Raw genomic sequence first — 15,483 nt, forward strand, 5'->3', positions numbered from 1 at the left:
TAACGTCACGGTAAATATCCCCATGTGTTATAATAATCCAATTATCATAAATATGTATTGACATTATCATAAATTAGTATATAAAATTATTGTAAATAGAGGTGGCTACATAATAACAGTAACACCCTAAAATTTTGCTTCCTTTGGAAAATAGGTTTAAAATGATTTAATTCTGTATTTTGTGCTCATGAAATGTAGAAATAAATAAATAAATAAATTTCTCATGAATTTAAAATTTATCATAAAGTAGCAACATGTATGTGCATTCATGCCGCTGCATATAATTTTGTGAATGATTGGTATTGATCAAAATTCAAAGAGAATTGGAATTTGAATTGGAATTGGTTTTGAAAATATGTTTTAGGAAATAGAAAAGGAGTTTTATTAATATTTTTTTCTTTCCCCTTCTCTGTTTTCGGACTGAGCAGCCGCGCAGCCCAGCTCCCACTCCTGCTGGCCTGGCCTGCTGGCCCATTCCTCCGCGCCGGCCCAGCTGCGCTGCTTTCCTCCCTCCGCCCGCGCCCAGCCTCGCGCGGCCCGCAAGGCGTCGGCCCAGCAACCGCCGCCGCTCCCTTGGCCCAGCACCGAGCCGCAGCCGCGCTGCCCGCCTCAACTGCCGTCGCGCCCTCAGCCGCTGACAGCCCAGGGCCACAAGTCAACGCCATCCCCCACATCTGCCCCGCGCCCGGTCCAGCCAGTCATGGCCGCAACCGCCTCCGCGCCCACATCCGCATCGTGGGAGCGCCTCCCCGTGCCCCTGCCTCTACAAAAAGGAAGCCCCGCCCGAGCCGCTTCCCCCTGCTGCTTGCCCCCGCTCCCGTCTTCGCGCTCGCCGTGCGCGGAAGCCGCAACCACAGCAGCAGGGAAGACCGCGAGCTCGCGAGCCGCCATTGTTCTTCATTCATCATCTCCGGTTCATCCCCGCCCTGATTGAAGTCATGGTGAGCTTCGCCTTGTTCCCCTCTATCTCTCGGTGCCTTCAATTGGTCGAACCGTGGCCTCTAGGGCCTTAGACAAGTACACCGGCGAGCTCCTCCTCGCTGCCGGTCATGGCGGGCGCCGCGCGAGCCATCCCCCGGCCGTGTTTTGTCCCGGGGTGGACTCGCCATCTTCCCCGCATCATCCCTATGGCCTCGGTTGGGCACACCGTGGCCCGTGGGCTGAGTTTCCCACGCGCCGGCGAGCTCCTCGTCGTCGGCAATGGCGCCCCGCCGCGGAAGCTACTGTTCTGGCCGGCCATCCTCCTTCTCTCTCCCCCGAATTCGTTTCTGGCCATTCCTTTCTAATCCGGCGGCTCTGATTGACCGATACCTCTTCGGGGGTCAATTTGCTAAAGAGACTCTGTAATTTTCTAAGTCCTAACTCGCAGTCCAAAGCGCATTTCCCCGATTACGCAATCTCGTTTTGAAAGCGTAAAGTTCACTGCTTTAGTCTAAAATACGTTTTCAGTATTTACAGAAATGCCATTTGAACTGTTTTGCTTATAAAATTGTCGTTTTAGCTCCGACTTGATCCGTTCAAATCGCGTTAGCTTCGTAATTTCATAATCTACATGTTAGAATCACTGTTAGTCAAGTTTGGAACATTTTAATTTCTTGGTTAGATTTAATTAAATATATTGCTATAGGAAATTCCGTTTAAATCATAACTTTCGTATTTTAGCTCCGTTTTTCGTGAACTTCGCGTTGACGTGATCATAACGAGACGTAGATTATTTTCACAAACATTTTATCTTGTTTTCTATACTGTTGGTGTACTGTTCTAATGATAGGAATGTTTGCTTTGCATGAATGCTTTTGGAATATTGTATGTTGCCGTGTTGGTCGCGTTCAGACGGTGAGGAGAACGTTGGAGACCAAGAATTCTTCGACGAACGGCAGGACCAGCAAGAGTTTGTGAACCAAGGCAAGTATAGCATGGGCCTACCTTGATGTCCTATTTCACTTTAATCAATTACTCATTTGCACGTGTCTAATTTTGATACCCGTAAGGACATCCTAGTGATTGATTATCCTGTTCCTTGTCTCCTATGGGTTAATTGCATATGGGTAGATTGCTAGTGCTCTAACTGAACTTGATCTACATGATGATGAATGATTCTATGGAACTAAGAGTTTGACATAATTTATAACAACTGTTCCATAGGGTGAAGGTGCAAATGACCTTTGATCATATTGCTCCCGACCCTCCATAAGGACTTATCTGTCGGCAAAAGCTGGGACTGACAGTGCAACCAGAAGAGTCATAAGGCTCTGACTTTAGCTCAGTAATAGGACCTTTTCTAGCTGATTAGATGTTACCTTTTTGGCGCAATTGGGGGCTTGCCACGTTGGGTATAGGGCTACCTCTGTTCCTATGAGTATAGCCGCGATGGATATATGCCATAGGAAAGGGGGGTTCCTACATCTGCTTGCCAAGGAAACCTAGCGGCCCTAACTTGTTAGGGAAACCTATGAAATGGCTTCATAGTGTACCCTACCCGCTCACCTTAGTAGTGACATGGGAGTAATTAACCCGGGCATATGGGGATCACGACTAGCGGTGAATGTGCACCACCTCTGCAGAGGGTAACAAACTGTTATAACAGCCGTGCTCACGGTCACGAGCGGCCCGGAAAACTCACAGAATAATTGGATACTTAATGATGTTCATTTAAGATGTTCTATGATGATATACGATACACTTTGCACTGATATATGTTCTTATGGGATTAAATGGGAGCTTAAGTATAACTTGATAATACCTGAGAATAAAAGCTTGACCTACTAAAAATGCTAACTGCAGTAAACCAGTGTCAACCTTTTGAGCTTCATAACCCCATGTTAGCTTGTTAAGTACGGGATGTACTTACACTTGTTTATTTTCTTGTTTTGGATAAAAATCCCGGATGGGTAACAGATGACAACGGGTATGAGGATTTTCCGGAGGATTTTTAGACTTGTGATCAACCAGTTGACCTTCCCTGTGATGAAGCTTACGAGAGTTTATTATCTTTTATTTTCCGTTGTGTGATGTAAGACTAAGTTGTATTATGGATCTGATGTAAGAGACATCGTGATGATACTTTATATGATTTGTCGACTTGTGTGTGATTGTTTCCTGGGCACACATGAGATTGTGCATTCAATTTTATCCTTAAAATTGGGTGTGATAAATTGGTATCAGTGCCGTGTTGACTGTAGGACGCAAGCCTAGTAGAAATTGGTCGTTTTAAGGTTTAGATGTTGCTATAAAATCCTTGCTCTATGAACCTTGATATTTTCTTCTCTACTATATCTCTACCTTTGCTATACATCTCTACTTGGTGCTTATTTTAAAGTCTTTGTTCTCATCTTCACTCCTTGATTTGACATGCCTTTAGAACTGTTCCTCACCACCTTCTTGCGTAATTTGAAGATAAGTTTTAGGATTGTTATCCCTATTATAATGAGAACGATAGTATCGCAAGTTGAGTTAATGATTGAGTTGTGCACCTTTATTGCTTTGTTGATTTGTCATTATGCTTATGATTGTTTTGAATCTTTGTAATGATTGCAATGATCTTGTTGGGTGTTCCCACAATTTCATTTAGTTATAGGCCTAAGACATAAGGATTAATGAAATAAATAGTCGGGTTTTGGTTTTCTTCTGTTTTTCCTATCTTGTCTTTTCGGAGCAGTCCGCACTCTTCGGCTATATCTCTGATTTTGGATGACAAAAAAATCATGAGAAATTTTGGACAATAGTAGACTTCAATATCTTTCTCTGAGCGAAAGAATCACCTTTGTAGCTATTTTGGTTATGGAGATATGAAAATCACAAGGCAATGCATCTGTGCTGTTTGGAATCTGGAGTAGTTTCGGTTGTGTACTGTTTTCGACCAAGTTAACTATAGAAAATTGGAAAAGTGTTCTATAAGGAAGTTGTGGATAATTTTATAAGCTTTCTAACGGTATAAGCTACAACTTCATTAGATTAACAGAATGGGAGTTACAGCTGTTTTACTGCACTGCTATTTTTTGGCTCGCGAGGAACTTTATGTTTCTTGCCCTTGTACAAGAGTATCATTGGGATGTCAGAACATCTTGATACCAGTTAGCTCATCTACAAGAAGTAGATGAAAGCTATATTTTGGTGTCCCCTAGTCTATCTTTTCTTAAGCGGGGTAGCCAAGTTGAAGAATTTGGAAGCTGAAGTGTCCTACGTTCTTGTTTACGCAGCGGAAGCGTGGTAGTACCCAAAGATGTGAGAGAAACTTAGAGTCTCAATGAGGTTTGGTTAAAGGTTCAACGAAGGTTTATTCAAGACCATCAAGATTTTGGTAGAGCTACCGGAGAAGTTTTCAAGTTAGTTTGGATCAAGAGACCTCAGCTAAGTGTCGGAAGAAGTTCAAGAAGAGTTTAAAGACGGGGTATACCTATCTCCAAGTCGACGTCACCCGAATCTCGAGGACGAGATTCATCTTAAGGGGGTAGAATTGTAACACCCTAAAATTTTGCCTCCTTTGGAAAATAGGTTTAAAATGATTTAATTCTGTATTTTGTGCTCATGAAATGTAGAAATAAATAAATAAATAAATTTCTCATGAATTTAAAATTTATCATAAAGTAGCAACATATATGTGCATTTATGCCGCTGCATATAATTTTGTGAATGATTGGTATTGATCAAAATTTCAAAGAGAATTAGAATTTGAATTGGAATTGGTTTTGAAAATATGTTTTAGGAAATAGAAAAGGAGTTTTATTAATATTTTTTTCTTTCCCCTTCTCTATTTTCGGACTGAGCAGCCGCGCAGCCTAGCTCCCACTCCCGCTGGCCTGGCCTGCTGGCCCATTCCTCTACGCCGGCCCAGCTACGCTGCTTTCCTCCCTCCGCCCGTGCCTAGCCTCGCGCGGCCCGCAAGGCGTCGGCCCAGCAACCGCCACCGCTCCCTTGGCCCAGCACCGAGCCGCAGCCGCGCTGCCCGCCTCAACTGTCGTCGCGCCCTCAGCCGCTGACAGCCCGGGGCCACAAGTCAGCGCCATCCCCCACCTCTACCCCGCGCCCGATCTAGCCAGTCATGGCCGCAACCGCCTCTGCGCCCATGTCTGCATCATGGGAGCGCCTCCCCGTGCCCCTGCCTCTACAAAAAGGAAGCCTCGCCTGAGCCGCTTCCCCTTGCTGCTTGCCCCCGCTCCCGTCTTCGCGCTCGCTGTGCGCGGAAGCCGCAACCACAGCAGCAGGGAAGACCGCAAGCTCGCGAGCCGCCATTGTTCTTCATTCATCATCTTCGGTTCATCCCCGCCCTGATTGAAGTCATGGTGAGCTTCGCCTTGTTCCCCTCTATCTCTCGGTGCCTTCAATTGGTCGAACCGTGGCCTCTAGGGCCTTAGACAAGTGCACCGCGCGAGCTCCTCCTCACTGCCGGTCATGGCGGGCGCCACGCGAGCCATCCCCCGGCCATGTTTTGTGCTGGGGTGGACTCGCCATCTTCCCCGCATCATCCCCGTGGCCTCGGTTGGGCACACAGTGGCCCATGGGCTGAGTTTCCCACGCGCCGGCGAGCTCCTCGTCGTCGGCAATGGCGCCCCACCGCGGAAGCTATTGTTCCGGCCGGCCACCCTCCTTCTCTCTCCCCCGGATTCGTTTCTGGCCGTTCCTTTTTAATCCGACGGCTCTGATTGGCCGATACCTCTTTGGGGGTCAATTTGCTAAAGAGACCCTGTAATTTTCTAAGTCCTAACTTGCAGTCCAAAGCGCATTTCCCCGATTACGCAATCTCGTTTTGAAAGCGTAAAGTTCACTGCTTTAGTCTAAAATACATTTTCAGTATTAACAGAAATGCCATTTGAACTGTTTTGCTTATAAAATTATCGTTTTAGCTCCGAATTGATCCGTTCAAATCGCGTTAGCTTCGTAATTTCATAATCTACATGTTAGAATCACTATTAGTCAAGTTTGGAACATTTTAATTTCCTGGTTAGATTTAATTAAATATATTGCTATAGGAAATTCCGTTTAAATCATAACTTTCGCATTTTAGCTCCGTTTTTCGTGAACTTCGCGTTGACGTGATCGTAGCGAGACGTAGATTATTTTCACAAATATTTTATCTTGTTTTCTATACTGTTGGTGTACTGTTCTAATGATAGGAATATTTGCTTTGCATGAATGCTTTTGGAATATTGTATGTTGCCGTGTTGGTCGCGTTCAGACGGTGAGAACGTTGGAGACCCAGAATTCTTCAACGACCAGCAGGACCAGCAAGAGTTTGTGAACCAAGGCAAGTATAGCATGGGCCTACCTTGATGTCCTATTTCACTTTAATCAATTACTCATTTGCATGTGTCTAATTTTGATACCCGTAAGGATATCCTAGTGATTGATTATCCTGTTCCTTGTCTCCTATGGGTTAATTGCATATGGGTAGATTGCTAGTGCTCTAACTGAACTTGATCTACATGATAATGAATGATTCTATGGAACTAAGAGTTTAACATAATTTATAACAACTGTTCCATAAGGCGAAGGTGCAAATGACCTTTAATCATATTGCTTCTGGCCCTCCATAAGGACTTATCTGTCGGCAAAAGCTAGGACTGATAGTGCAACCGGGAGAGTCATATGACTCTGACTTTAGCTCAGTAATAGGACCTTTTCTAGCTAGTTAGAGGTTACCTTTTTGGCATAAATGGGGCTTGCCACGTTGGGTATAGGGCTGCCTCTATTCCTATGAGTATAGCCGCGATGGATATGTGCCATAGGAAAGGGGGTTCCTACATCTACTTGCCAAGGAAACCTACCGGCCCTAACTTGTTAGGGAAACCTATTAAATGGCTTCATAGTGTACCATGCCCACTCACCTTGGTAGTGACATGGGAGTAATTAACCCGGGCATATGGGGATCACGACTAGCGGTGAATGTGCACCACCTCTGTAGAGGGTAACAAACTATTATAACAGCCGTGCTCACGGTCACGAGTGGCCCGAAAAACTCACAGAATAACTGGATACTTGATGATGTTCATTTAAGATGTTCTATGATGATATACGATACACTTTACACTGATATATGTTCTTATGGGATTAAATGGGAGCTTAAGCATAACTTGATAATACCTGAGAATAAAAGCTTGATCTACTAAAAATGCTAACTGCAGTAAACCAGTGTCAACCTTTTGAGCTTCATAACCCCATGTTAGCTTGTTAAGTACGGGATGTACTTACACTTGTTTATTTTCTTGTTTTGGATAAAAATCCCGGATGGGTAACAGATGACAACGGGTATGAGGATTTTCTGGAGGATTTTTAGGCTTGTGGTCAACCAGTTGACCTTCTCTGTGATAAAGCCTACGAGAGTTTATTATCTTTTATTTTCCGCTGTGTGATGTAAGACTAAGTTGTATTATGGATCTGATGTAAAAGACACCGTGATGATACTTTATATGATTTATCGACTTGTGTGTGTGACTGTTTCCTGGGCACACATAAGTATTGTGCATTCAATTTTATCCTTAAAATTGGGTGTGACAAATTGGATGTAACATCCCGGCCTAGGGCTTAACAGGATTAATAGGATACTCATACCAATAAGTCGCAACTTTTTTTCCGGAAGCCCATCTGCAAATAACTCTGAGGTTAAGCGTGCTTGGCCTGGAGCGATGAGTGACCGACCGAGAAGTTCTTCTCGAGTGCGCACGAGTGAGGACAAAGTGCGCAGAAAAGACCTGTGTTGGTCTGTGAGGGCAGTCTATGTCCTAGAGAAGCTGCCAGATGTAAGCGGGTCCAGCCTCAGAGAGGTGGGACGTTACAGAATGGTATCAGAGCCGACTCTCGCGGTTTCACGGGCGCGTGTGTCGCAGTTGCGCAGGCATGGTGTGCATGGCTGGTGTGGATCTGACGTGGTCACACAGCATAGCACATGTGCTGGCTCTGGACACGCGGACGTGGCCAAGAGAGGACGCTCCTGGCTTGGAATTGATCGATGAGGATGTCGATCTCTTAAGGGGGTGAGGATGTAACATCCCGGCCTAGGGCTTAACAGGATTAATAGGATACTCATACCAATAAGTTGCAACTTTTTTTCCGGAAGCCCATCTGCAAATAACTCTAAGGTTAAGCGTGCTTGGTCTGGAGCGATGGGTGACCGACCGGGAAGTTCTTCCCGGGTGTGCACGAGTGAGGACAAAGTGCGCAGAAAAGACCTGTGTTGGTCTGTGAGGGCAGTCTATGTCCTAGAGAAGCTGCCAGATGTAAGCGGGCCTGGCCTCGGAGAGGCGGGACGTTACAGTAACTTATTTTGTAGCTGGCTACCGAATATACTCTCCATATATATACGGCAGCGCTATTCTAGGTGTAGAATACTACACCGCAAGATAAAACTGACCTGAAAAAATACTGAGTAGTAATGAACCGCGTCAGTATCAGTCAGTACTACACCCAGTGCCTCGAAATTCTGAAAAATACTGAAACACGACTACTCAACGGTACTGAATTATGTTCCGTATAATAGCTTGGTGTAATATATATATATATATATATATATATATATATATATATATATATATATATATATATATATATATATATATATATATATGCGTACAATACTAGCTAGGCTACATAAATGCCGGTCAAAACACGCACTGCTGACTAAATTTTTGAAAGGCACAACATAGTACTAGGCCTGTTTGGATGTTAGCCGATGCATGCCAGACCAGAATTTCGTCGTTGTCTGAAAAAAATCTAAGTTTTTTGGATCGATGCTGCAATTTTAGTACGCGAGAAATTTGGGCGGCCAAAACATAGTTATTTTTTTGGCCGATACGCGGCCGAATCCTAGGCGGGGCGATTTGGTGGTTCCAGTTTGGATGGCCAATATTTTGGCTGGGCATGGCAACTCACAAATCAAACAAGCCAAATTGGTAACAAATTGTAACGGAGCGTGCATGCTTGGCAGCCACAATGCCAAAAAAGGCCCCGTTTAACACAGCTTTCCTTCTTCATCAGTGGAACAATTTTTTTTTTCTTTAGCTCCTGAAGCTGTTTTGATAAAGCAGTTTCTCATGGTAGATAAAAATAAAATGCTCATAATACATTTATCTTTTTTTATCCTCCATTTTTTTGTCATCCCCTTAATTGGTATCCAGGGCCTCTCTTTCTTCCCAATACATCTCCTGACGCCTGTCTTCATCTGCCCCCACCCCCTCGACGCGGCGAATGGAATAGCTGTCTGGACACGTAGGCATGTGAAATATCTTTCTATCTTGGCGACTGCACTTGATCTGTAGTTGGATCTGGTGATTTGTAACAGTTGATTTGTTCAAAGGAAAAAAATCACACCATATATGTATTATATTTTTTTTGACTTTTGCTATTTGTCTACTGGAAGACTTTTTTACTAAATCTGTTAGATTTATATACGTTTAATATATGTGAGATCTGATATCACATGTAGAAATATCCTGGTTTGTAAGCATTGTATGTGACAACGTGCATGAAATCTTCTGAAATTTTTATCATAGCCTCCACATATGATATCACGACATCTCAACAAGTTTCAAGATTTTCGGACTTCGTTTGCTTTTTATATAATTTAAAAACACTTCACACGCAATTTCGCGGACATGTTTCGTGAACAAGATGTCCGAAATTTCGGGTCTGTTCCTGGATACGGCCTCTCACAACACTCACTAACATGACTATCAATTTTTGAATCGTTAAACTCCATTATTCGTACCACGTGCAGTTCAAAATTCTATTTTTTGGAAAAATTCAAGTAAACGAAATAAAATAACTAAATATATCAAAAAGCCACAAAAAATCCCCAAATTGTAACTAGGAGTTTCTGGTGCTTTAAAAGGGTTGCACAAAAAAATTGGAGGCCAAAAACAAAAAAAAAACTTTGCGGAGTGCCGGGGTATGGCACTCGGCAATGCCGAGTGCCAGGCATAAGGCACTCGGCAAAGAATGTTTTAAATTTTTTTAAAAAAATTTCTTCTTTGCCGAGTGCATCCACAGGAGCACTTGGCAAAGAAATTATAAAAAAAATTAAATCTTTGCCGAGTGCCATGCCAGGGGCACTTGGCAAAGTATTTTTAATTTTTTTTCTTTGCCGAGTGCCAGATCTGAGACATTCGGCAAAGAATTTTAAAAAAAATAAATCTTTGCCGAGTGGCAGATCTGGAACACTCGGCAAAGAATTTTTTTTAAAAAAAAAATCAAATCTTTGCCGAGTGCCTAACAGCAGGCACTCGGCAAAGAAGGCCGTGACCGAACGCCGTTTCGTGGGTAGCCTATGCCGAATGTAGAGATTTTGCCGAGAGTCTGGCACTCGGCAAAGAAGTCCTTTGCCGAGTGCAGCACTCGGCAAAGAAGGTCTTTGTCGAGTGCCCGATTTTTAACACTCGGCAAAGAATTTTGCACTCGGCAAAGTGTCTGTTTCCAGTAGTGGTGAGAAGACGATGGATGGGATTATTTTCTTGAAGATGTCCATTCCTATTTTCATCAAACATAAGGTCAAAATTGCTTATATAGACAACTTCTGCATGCCTGTTGGAAGCGATAGGGGGTTCTATGTGAAAATCAAGAACAAGCATCGTTATCATGTTGACATGTTCTTAAGTGTTATTGATAGACAACTTTGACAGCTTAATGATAGGTTCGATGAGGTAAACACAGACTTGCTCATTTGCGGGCATCATTCAATCCGGCCGATTGATTTGTTGCTTATGACAAAGCCAATTTGGTTAAGCTTGATGAATTTTATCTCGTAATGATTTCTCAGAAGAGAGTTAGACCATCTCCCTTGTCAACTTTAACTTTTTATTACTAATGTGAGGGGTGACGAAAGATTTAGAGAAGTGAAGTGTCTTTCTAAGCTTTCTGTTATGCTTGTTACAACAAAAAAACACATCAAACATGATATTGTTTACAAGCTTCTTAAATTAGTTCTGCTACTTCCTGTTGCAACAGCTAGTGTATAGAGTGTATTCAATCATGAATTATGTGAAGAATAAGTTGAAATAGGATGGGAGACCAATACTTGAATGATTACTTGGTCATGTTTATTGAGGACGAGTTCTTTTCAAAGTCAAGGATAGTGACATCATCGATCGATATCAAGCCATGAGACACGGCGAAGTTAAAAAATGTAATTTTCTTTTATTTTTTAATTTCCGTTTGTTATGAAACATCTTTAGTTTGAACTATATGTACGTTTTATTTGTGCTATTGTAATTTTTTTTTGTACTTTTCAACTAAGTACTTTCTTTAGTTTGGGAATATCCAACTTTGAAATCCTGGATCTGGCACTGGTAAGAAATCTGTATCGAGTGTAAAAATAATTTTATGTAGTAGTATAATAATAAAGTGGTACACGCATTCTTAAAACAACTAGTTCTCATGGTAAAACCAATATTCCAACGTGTGAGCAGAGAATAGTTAGCTGATGACGTAGACTTGTAGACAATAGTAATAGTCAATTTTCGTACAGGATAAATTCTTTATTATAACTACTATTCATTATGTGCCTTAAAATTTTATTAACATAAAGTTGTGCCAAGCTCAATAAAAATGGCTAATTTTCGTAGTTTTTTTTTTTTGAGGCATCCTCTAATCCTACCTCATGCACAGGCGGTTTTCTGTTTCCGACTTTTTTTTTCCACACAGGTGGACGTTGTATCTCAGGCACACGGGCGGTTTTCGATTTTTTAACCCTCAGGCGGTTTCCAGTTTCCGATTTTTTCCCACATGCCCACGTGGTGTCAGTGTCCCACACACGGCATTCCATTTTTTTTTTCCTCAGCTCGTGTTTCCGACTCGTTCCATGTTTTCTTTCTTGTTTCTGATTCCGTTCCCTTTTTTTTCCAAGGGCGAACGTCATGCATGCCGGCAACAAACTCCTGTGAGATCAAAGATTAGAACAATTCCTCGAGAAATAAAGGTCACCACACCACTAAGTTGTTATTGTTTTTTTATTAGAAACAAAACTTGTTGTATTAAAACTTGGTTCAATTGATAGTTCAACTAATTAAACGATGAACAAAGATCTTCAGGAGTTGTCAGTTCCGTGCGGCAGGATGAGGCATGAGGGCCGCCAGATGGAAAGTCGAGATAGGTCTCCTATCATACTCATCAACGGACAAACCTGTAGGGGACCCTGACGTCTAAGAGAGAATGAATTAGGCAACTTAAAAATCTATTTTTAACTATGACATTTAAAAGTCACCTTAGCAAAACCTATGAAAGAAAGTAATATATCTAAATGTGTAACTATGATTTTACTAAATGTGTTGCTATCTCTACCGTAAAAAAGTTATGCAACCTAAGTTCTAATCCTATCGACTAGCCTATCAACTAAGCTAGGAAAGTAAAGTACATACCAAGGTAGCAATATAAATGCGTAAGGTAAAGATGAGGTAGAGATGCAAACTAAAGTCGACCACTCCGATATTTTTACCGAGGTATCGAGAAGTGCTCAAGCTTCCCCCTAGTCCTCGTTGGAGTCACTCGTAAGGAATCACTCTCAAGGGACAAGCTCTCGGTCGGGTAACTCCGTGGATAGCCCCGGGTCTTCCCCATACGCAAGTGGGTCTCCGATGTGCCTTTCAGCAAGCCTCTCCCGCACCGCTTCCCGCTGTCTTCACTATCAAGCTTCCGGCTGAACCGCCGTAGGCCTTGTTTCCTTCGCTATACGGTGACAGCCACACCACAAACGCGGTTGGCATGGTCTCGCAAGACTACAAGCCCCGCCGAGTACAAACACGGTGCACTCAAGCACCTCGGATTTAGAGGTATGCAAACCTCACTTGCAACTAGACCTAAGCCTAGAGCAAGCGCATATGAGCGTGGTCTAACTAACCTAAGCACTTCACAAAGCACCTACACTAATCATCAAGTAATCTTTAAGCTCTATGCATGTGGAGAGCACAAATGAGGTGTAGCAACACCCTCCTATCTTCCCTCAGCTCCCTCACTATTCAAATGGCTGGTTGGGGCAAGTGTTTATAGCCCCCAAGTCGAAACTAGCCGTTGTGGCTGAGATCCTCTTCTCTACGTGGTCACCGGACAGGGCGGTGACCGGCACGTGGACTAGCCATTGGTCACTAATAGACTAACCGTTGGGGGTACTATTCATAGGGCAGTGCACACAGTGCTGTCCCATGCCTGTACGCAGCCATTTTGACATCGTGGCAGCTTGACTCCTTCATGACTTGGTTGACAACCGGTTGGGAGTCACCCCGGATGTCGAGCCATCGGATGCCCAACTCGATGGTGATTCATAGGCCGTTGATGAGCGCTTCGTACTCAGTCACATTATTTGATGAGGGGAAATGGAGCCGAACCATGTACCTCATGCGGACCCCGAGGGATGATACGAAGACCAGCCCTCCGCCGGCGTCCTTCTTCATCAGCGATCCGTCGAAGTACATCGTCCAGTACTCTTGATTGAAGACCGCCGGTGGTGTCTGGACCTTGGTCCATTCCGCGATGAAGTCAGCCAACACCTAGGACTTGATTGCCGTTCAGGAGGCATATGTGATGCCTTGATCCATCAACTCGAGTGCCCACTTCGCGGTTCTTCCCATGGCGTCCTGGCTCTAGACGACCTCACCGAGGGGGAACGACGTCACGACCGTCATAGGGTGTGACTCGAAGTAGTGGCGTTGCTTCCTCTTGGTGATGAGGACGATGTATAGGAGCTTCTGGATTTGGGAGTAGCGGGTCTTGGAGTCGGATAGTACCTCGCTGATGAAGTACACAGGGCATTGCACCTTGAGGCGTGCCCCTCTTCGTCCGCTCTACTAGCAGGGCGACGCTGACCACTTGCATGGTGGTCGCTATGTATAGCAGGAGGGATTCTCCGTTGCTTGGAGGAACTAGGATCGGGGGCCTTGTCAGAAGCAGCTTGACCATGTCAAGTGCCTCCTAGGCCTCGGACGTCCACTCGAAGCGGTCGACTTTCTTCAAGAGTCGATAAAGGGGGAGACCTCGTTAGCTGAGGCACCCTGTGATTCGCTGAACCCCCTTTATGTTCTGAATCGGGCCCATCCTTGTGATGGCTGAAATCTTCTCTGGGTTGGCTTCGATGCCATGTTCGGAGATGATGAAGCCGAGTAGCATGCCCCTCGGGACCCTGAAAACACATTTCTCGGGGTTGAGTTTGATGCCATTCGCTCGGAGTTTGGCAAAGGTTTGCTCAAGATCGGCAATGACATGGTCAGTCTGTTTGGATTTAACTACGATGTCGTCAACATAGGCCTCAACGGTCCGCCCGATGAGGTCCCCAAAGCATCTGAGCATACAGCGCTAGTACGTAGCCCCCGCGTTCTTCAGTCCGAACGGCATTGAAACATAGCAGAACGATCCGAAGGGGGTGATGAAAGACGTTGCGAGCTGGTCGGACTCCTTCATCGCAATTTGATGGTAGCCAGAGTATGCATCAAGGAAGCAGAGGGTTTCGCACCCCGAGGTAGATTCGACTATTTAGCCTATGCGTGGCAGAGGGAATGGATCCTTTGGGCATGCTTTGTTGAGACCCATATAGTCAATACACATCATCAATTTCCCGCTCTTCTTTCGCACAAGAACAGGATTTGCTAACCACTCTGGGTGGTGTACTTCCTTGATGAATCCGGCCACTAATAGTTTTGCTATCTCTTCACCGATGGCCCTACGCTTTTCCTCGTCGAAGTGATGTAGGCGTTGCTTCACCGGCTTGGAGCCTGGATTGATCTTTAGGGTATGCTCGGCGACCTCCCTTGGAATGCCTAGCATATCCGAGGGTTTCCACACAAAGATGTTTTTGTTGTCGTGGAGGAAGTTGATGAGCGCGCTTTCCTATTCGGAGGAAAGCGTGGTACCAATGCATACCGTTTTACCCTCAGAGCTGCTGGGGTCTATGAGGACCTCCTTGAAGCCCTCTGCCGATTTGAACGACCCGGTCGATTTCTTCGCATCGGGCGCTTCTTTGGCAACCTCCTCTTTAAGGGCGGTGGGTTCTCCGGAGGCGACGATTGCTGTGGTATGGCCGTAGCACTCGACCTCGCACTCGTAGGCACGCTGGAAGGAGGTGCTGACAGTGATGACCCCATGGGGGCCCAACATCTTTAGCTTGAGATATGTGTAGTTGGGGACGACCATGAACTTCGCGTAGCATGGTCGTCCCAGGATGGCGTGGAAGGTTTCGGGGAATCCAACCACCTCGAAGGTGAGGGTCTCAGTCCTATAATTGAACTGATCCCCAAAGGTAACGGGCAGATCGATCTATCTGAGTGGCATGGCCTGCTTCCTAGGCATGATGCCATGGAAAGGTGCTCGGGTTGGGCGAAGGCGCGTCCGGTCGACGCCCATCTTGTCGAGTGTCTTGGTGTACATGATGTTGAGGCCGCTGCCCCCGTCTATTAGCACTTTGGTGAGTCGCTTTGGGCCGACGATTGGGTCGACCACAAGCGGATATCTCCTCAGGTGGGGGACGGTATCGGGATGGTCGGTCCGATCAAAGGTTATGGCGGACTCCGA

The sequence above is a fragment of the Miscanthus floridulus genome, chromosome 13, assembly GCF_019320115.1.
Source record: "Miscanthus floridulus cultivar M001 chromosome 13, ASM1932011v1, whole genome shotgun sequence".
Classification (NCBI taxonomy): Eukaryota; Viridiplantae; Streptophyta; class Magnoliopsida; order Poales; family Poaceae; genus Miscanthus; species Miscanthus floridulus.